Genomic DNA, 7,613 nt, shown 5'->3' on the forward strand with positions numbered 1-7,613 from the left:
CCGACAACATAGCGGCGTGGACGACGTACTTCCAGCGCCGGCAGCAGCAGAGGATGGCGTCCATCAACGGTGCGCCGGTGGTGGGCGGACCGAAGAACAGCGAGGGACGCCACCTGTGGTGGGGTGTCCCTGGCCGCACCCTCGAGGGCGTTCTGACGTACCTCGAGGGCGGCAACGACCCGCCGTTGGCATACCCCCCGGCGAGGGCGGCCGCCACGGCCACGGCTCACCGCCGACGCGACGGGCAATGGTTTCCTAGGAGGTTCGGCGCCTCCTCTTCTTCCTCCTCCCGCTCTTCCTCACACTTGTCCGACGCTCCGGCGCTGCTCAGCGTCAAGGCCGAGCCCGCGGTGGAGACGCCGCTCGGCCGACGCACTCGCAGCGCCAGCATCATCATCAATGAGGGCGGCCGACACGCCCCCTCGTCGGCTCCTCCGCGCTTCGTCAAGCCCAAGACGGAGCCGGGCCTGGCGCCGGTGAAGACGGAGCCGGGCCTCCCCGCGGTGAAGACGGAGCACGGCGGCGACGTCGAGCTCGACGATGACGCGGCCCTAGAATGGGCGCGCGCGGACTCCCTGAAGATGTCGAGGGAGCGCCAGTGCGCCGCCCTGCCGCGATTCGCGCAGCGCCGCCGGGGCCGCGACGAAGGAGGAATCATCGTCATCGAGGACAGCGACGACGACGACGCCGCGTCGCCGCACCAGCCCGCATAGGCGACGCTGGTCAGGGATCCACCAGGGACGGCCTTGTCAAGGAGGAGAAGCCGGACGACGACGACGACGGCGGCGACGACGGCGACTACTCCGCTTTTAGCCAGTTCTTTTTTTAATTATATATATTATGTAATAAAAACCCGCTTTTTAAATGTAATATATGCCGAACTTCGCCGAACTTTGAACTTTGCTATATTTTTTAATTTTTTTGAACGCGCCTGGGACGACCCTGGGGCCGGCGGCTGGGACCAACTTGGCCCCAGGCCGATTTTTTGCGCCGGCTCACCCCCAGGGGCGATTTTAGGCCCCCCCCTGGGGGGCCAACGGCTGGAGATGCTCTTACTGGCAGACAATTTACGTGGGCGAACACATTACCGGTTCCAACATGTGAGAAGTTGGACCGGGTGCTCACCAATATAGAGTGGGAACAAAAGTTTCCTTTGGTAACGGTACATGCGCTTCAGAGAGCAATCTCTGATCATACACTGTTGTTGGTCGACACGGGTGAAGCGACCCATGTGGGAAACAAAAACATTTTCTCTTTTGAATTAGGATGGTTCGAGAGGGAAGGCTTCATGGATCTCATTGCTAGAGAATGGGCCAAGGAGTGAGGTGGGTTCTAGTGGTGATAGATGGCAAAATAAAATTTGACACTTGCGCCAGTTCTTGAGGGGCTGTGCCAAACATCAGACTGGGATATACAAAGTGGAAAAAGAGAGACTTACACAAGTTATAAATGAGTTAGATCTGAAAGCCGAGTCTAACGTTCTTAATGTGTCGGATCGGACTGTTAACAGTGAGGTTGAGCAGAAGTTGTGTGCTCTTCTTAAAGACGAAGAGATGAAATGGGCTCTCCAAGCTAAGGTGACAAAGGTCATCCAAGGTGATGACAACACCCAGTTCTTCCACATGATAGCAAATGGGAAACATAGAAAGAAGTAAATAATCCAGCTTGAATAGGACGAGGGTACAATTGTAGGGCATGAGAACCTAAAGTTGTACATCTCCAATTATTATAAGAAACTTTTTGGGGCCCTCGAAGATAGTTTTTGTGTCACTTGATGAACGTGCAGTTGGGGACATACCTCTGCTCAACACAGACGAAAACGAAGTTTTGTCTGCTCCATTCACTGAGAAAGAGGTGTTTGACACGGTAACAAAAATGAAACAGAATAAGTCTCCTGGACCTGATAGGTTCCTAGCAGAGTTTTACAAGGAATGTTGGCATATCATTAAGGGGGATATCTTATGCTTATGTTCCATGAGTTGTTCAACGGACATTTACAACTTATTCACCTAAACTTTGGAACAATAATGTTGTTGCCAAAGAAGGAGGAGGTTGTGCGCATTGAGTAGTTAAGGCCGATATGTCTACTCAATGTGAGCTTCAAAATCTTTACCAAGGTTGGCACGAATAGGTTGACGAGGATTGCCCATTTGGTGGTGCAACCAACCGAGACGGCTTTCATGTCAGGGAGACACATCCTAGAAGGGGTTGTTGTCTTACATGAAACTCTTAACGAAATCCATTCGAAGAAACTGGACGGGGTTATATTAAAAGTGCATTTCGAGAAAGTGTATGATAAGGTCAAATGTCCCTTTCTCCAACAAGCCTTACGCATGAAGGGGTTCAATGAAGCCTGAAGGAAACATGCAGAATCCTTTATTCAGAAAGGTAGTGTTGGGATTAAGGTGAATGATGACACATGCCATTATTTCCAGACGCAAAAAGGCTTAAGACAGGGAGACCCAATGTATCCTGTTCTGTTCAACATAATAGCGGATATGTTGGCAGTTCTTATCAGTCGAACTAAAGAGAATGGCCAAGTAGGAGGACTAGTTCCACATCTTATGGATGGGGGAGTGTCCATACTACAATACACGGATGGCATAATTATTTCATGGAACATGATATCGTAAAAGCTAGAAATATGAAGCTAGTGCTTTGTTTATTTGAAGAATTGTCGGGACCCCAAATTAACTTTAACAAGAGCGGACTGTTCTGTTTTGTGAGAGCCAAAGAGGAACACGATGCATACAGACAATTGTTGGGTTGCGAAATGGGTTCCCAATCGTTTAGTTATCTAGGGATTCCAATTCACCATAGCAAATTATCGAATAAGGAGTGGAAGTGCATTGAAAATCGATTTGAAAAAGGCTAAGCTGCTGGAAGGGCAAGTTTATGTCTTATGGGGGTTGGCTTGTGCTGATAAACCTAGTTCTGACTAGTTTGCTAATGCTCCTTCTATCCTTCTTTGAAGTACCGGCAGGGGTACGGAAAAGATTAGACTCTTATCGATCTTGCTTCTTTTGGCAATATGATGAGGTTAAGACAAAATACAGATTGGCCAGATGGCATATAATTTGCAGATCCAAAGACCAAGGTGGGTTAGGGATTGAGAACTTAGAAGTTAATAGATGCCTTCTTAGCAAATGGCTATTCAGATTATCTGTTGAGACCGAGGGTACATGGGTAATTTTTTTGCGTAATAAGGTTACCGCTAGACCTAATGACTCGCCGTTTTGGAAGGGGTTAAGGAGGATGAAAGAAACTTTTTTCAGAGAGTGAAATTTATCATTGGTAACAGTAACACGACTAGATTATGGGAAGATGCATGGTTTGAGAGACACCCTTAGCCTTACAATATCTTACTCTGTATAATATTGTACAACGTAAGGAAGCATATGCCACTATAGTATTACAATCGGTCCTTCTTAATATCCAATTTAGGAGGTCTCTAGTTGGGGAATGTTGGAACTCGTGGCTAGACTTGGTCTGTAGGTTGATGGATGTTCAACTTTTTGACCAGTCATATGCCATTCACTGGAAGTTATCTATGAATGGTAGTTTCTCGGTGAAATCTTTGTACTTGGACCTAATTGACTCCGGGCCAATCCCGAGATCACTTCATATCTGGAAGATTAAAGTTCCGCTTAGAATTAAAATCTTCATGTGGGTTGTCCACAAGGGAGTGATCTTAACCAAGGATAACTTGGTAAAGCGAAGATGTGTAGGCAGTTTTCAGTGTTGTTTTTGCGACCAGGATGAAACTGTACAACACATTTTTCTCGATTGTCCATTAGCCAAACTTCTATGGCGTACCTTACATATAGCCTTCAACATTAATCCTCCAATAGTATTAACACGTTATTTAGGACGTGGCTAAATGGAGTGGATTCAAATATTGTGGGACATATTCGGACAACGATATTATAGTATTTTGGGCTATATGAAACTGCAGAAATAATATGATCTTTAACGAGAAAAAACTTTATCAACCTTTTGCAGGTTATCTATAGAGCCACTGCTTGGATCCGCACTGCGGACTCCAGGGAGCTTTTGGTTACTGGGTGCAATCATTGAGAGACGGTAGCATGGGTTATCTTCGACTGATTTAGATGGCGAGCTAATAATATGCTAGGTGTTTAGTCATCATAGCCTGTTTTTTCGCTAGCTATGGCATCTTTTATTATCTTTTCTTTATTGAGCTCAGTTTGTGAGCCAGTACTGGACTGTAATGCCCACGATGCGGCTATATCTCCCACGTGTCGAAGCACGACTTAGAGGCATAACCGCATTGTAAGCAATGTCGCAAGTGGGGTAATCTTCACACAACCCATGTACCGAATAAGGAAAGAAATACATAGTTGGCTTACAATCGCCACATCACACAAAGCATAAATAACATTACATTCATCCAGATACAATCAAGGTCTGACTATGGAACCAAAATAAAGACAACCCCAAATGCATAAAATACTGAAACGGGGGGGGGGGCAAAAGTCAAACGGCTAGATCCAGATCTAGGGTTCGTGCATGTTCTTCGAGGATGACCGGAGCCTCTCGCCGGAGTAGGGGTCGCGGTGGTCGGACTTGGCCGGATCCGGTCGGCGAGGTCTCCAGGGCGGCGCGAGGCGGCGAGGGACGGCGAGGGTGGCGGTGGTGCGGCCGGGCGGCGGGGCGCGGCGGCCTCGGGGCGCCGGCGGTCGCCGGCATCGGGGAGGCGCGGCGGCCGGCGAGGGAAGAGCGTGGCGGCGCGGCGGAGGGGCGGCGCCGGGCGGAGACGAGGAAGTGGGCGCGGGCGGCGGAGAAGTTTCGGGCTGCAGGGGCCGGATCTAGGCCCCGCGGGCCTCGGCGGCGGTGGGTCGGCGGTGGTGACGTGGCGCACGCGGGTTGGCTGGAGGCGACGGCGGCCGACGTGTCCGGCGCGCGGTGGAAGAGGGGGACTAGGGTTAGGGTGGAAATGATCCGGGATTTGGAATGGGAGGACCTTTTTATAGGTAGAGGGAGCTAGGAAGCTCCAAATTGAGCACGGTTTGCGGCCACATGATCGTGATCGAACGACCGAGATGATGGAGGGGGTTTAGGTGGGTTTTGGGCCACTTTGGAGAGGTGTTGGGCTGCAACACACACGAGGCCTTCTCGGTTCCTCGGTTAACCGTTGGAGTATCAAACGAAGTCCAAATGGCACGAAACTTGACAGGCGGTCTACCGGTAGTAAACCAAGGGCGCTTGGCAAGTCTCGGTCCAATCCGAGAACGTTTAACACCCGCACACGAAAAGAGGTAAAAGGGGACACCGGAGGACATAGGAGCGCCGGAATGCAAAACGGACAATGGGGAAAATGCTCGGATGCATGAGACGAACACGTATGCAAATGTGATGCACATGATGACATGATATGAGATGCATGACAAAGACAAGCAACACGAAGACAAAACCCGACAACGAGGAAATATCATAACTTAGTGCCGGAAATGGCAAGAGTTGGAATACAAATATGGCATGTTACATATGGGGTGTTACTAAAGGAAATATGCCCTAGAGGCAATAATAATGTTATTATTTTATTTCCTTATATCATGATAAATGTTTATTATTCATGCTAGAATTGTATTATCCGGAAACATAATACTTGTGTGAATACATAGACAAACCAAACGTCACTAGTATGCCTCTACTTGACTAGCTCATTAATCAAATATGGTTATGTTTCCTAACCATAGACATGCGTTGTCATTTGATTAACGGGGTCACATTATTAGGAGAATGATGTGATTAACATGACCCATTCCATTAGCTTAGCACCCGATCGTTTAGTATGTTGCTATTGCTTTCTTCATGACTTATACATGTTTCTATGACTATGAGATTATGCAACTCCCGTTTGCCGGAGGAACACTTTGTGTGCTACCAAACATCACAACGTAACTGGGTGATTATAAAGGAGCTCTACAGGTGTATCCAAAGGTAAATGTTGGGTTGGCGTATTTCGAGATTAGGATTTGTCACTCCGATTGTCGGAGAGGTATCTCTGGGCCCTCTCTGTAATGCACATCACATAAGCCTTGCAAGCATTGCAACTAATGAGTTAGTTGTGAGATGATGTATTACGAAACAAGTAAAGAGACTTGCCGGTAACGAGATTGAACTAGGTATTGAGATACCGACGATCGAATCTCGGGCAAGTAACATACCGATGACAAAGGGAACAACGTATGTTGTTATGGGGTTTGACCGATAAAGATCTTCGTAGAATATGTAGGAGCCAATATGAGCATCCAGGTTCCGCTATTGGTTATTGACCGGAGACATGTCTCGGTCATGTCTACATTGTTCTCGAACCCGTAGGGTCCGCACGCTTAAGGTTTCGATGATAGTTATATTATGAGTTTATGAGTTTTGATGTACCGAAGTTAGTTCGAAGTCCCGGATGTGATCACATACATAACGAGGAGTCTCGAAATGGTCCAGACATAAAGATTGATATATTGGAAGGCTATATTCGGATACCGGAAGTGTTCCAGGTGATTTCGGAGAAAACCGGAGTACCGGAGGGTTACCGGAACCCCCCCAGGAGAAGTAATGGGCCATATGGGCCTTAGTGGAGAAAGAGAAGGGCAGCCAGGGTGGGCCACGCGCCTCCTCCCCCCTGGTCCAAATTGGACTAGGAGAGGGGGGCGGCGCCCCCCTTTCCTTCTCCTTCCCCACTTCCTTCCCCCTCCTAGTAGGAGTCCTACTCCTACTAGGAGGAGGACTCCTCCTTGGCGCGCCTATAGGGCCGGCCGACCTCCTCCCCTTGCTCCTTTATATACGGGGGCAGGGGGCACCCCTAAACACACAAGTTGATCCACGTGATCGTTTTCTTAGCCGTGTGCGGTGCCCCCTTCCACCATAATCCTCGATAATATTGTAGCGGTGCTTAGGCGAAGCCCTACGACGGTAGAACATCAAGATCATCACCACGCCGTCGTGCTGATGGAACTCTTCCCCGAGACTTTGCTGGATCGGAGTCCGGGGATCGTCATCGAGCTGAACGTGTGCTAAAACTCGGAGGTGTCGTAGTTTCGGTGCTTGATCGATCGGGCCGTGAAGACGTACGACTACATCAACCGCATTGTGCTAACGCTTCCGTTGTCGGTCTACAAGGGTACGCAGATCACACTCTCCCCTCTCGTTGCTATGCATCACCATGATCTTGCGTGCGCGTAGGATTTTTTTTGAAATTACTACGTTCCCCAACAGTGGTATCCGAGCCTAGGTTTTATGTGTTGATGTTATATGCACGAGTAGAACACAAGTGAGTTGTGGGCGATATAAGTCATACTGCTTACCAGCATGTCATACTTTGGTTCGGCGGTATTGTTGGACGAAGCGGCCCGGACCGACATTACGCGTACGCTTACGTGAGACCAGTTCTCCCAACGTGCTTTGCACAAAGGTGGCTAGCGGGTGTCAGTTTCTCCAACTTTAGTTGAACCGAGTGTGGCTACGCCCGGTCCTTGTGAAGGTTAAAACAACACCAACTTGACAAACTATCGTTGTGGTTTTGATGCGTAGGTAAGATTGGTTCTTGCTTAAGCCCGTAGCAGCCACGTAAAACTTGCAACAACAAAGTA

The sequence above is a fragment of the Triticum urartu genome, chromosome 5A (genome assembly GCF_056163025.1).
Source record: "Triticum urartu cultivar PI428250 chromosome 5A, HENAU_Tu73, whole genome shotgun sequence".
Lineage (NCBI taxonomy): Eukaryota > Viridiplantae > Streptophyta > Magnoliopsida > Poales > Poaceae > Triticum > Triticum urartu.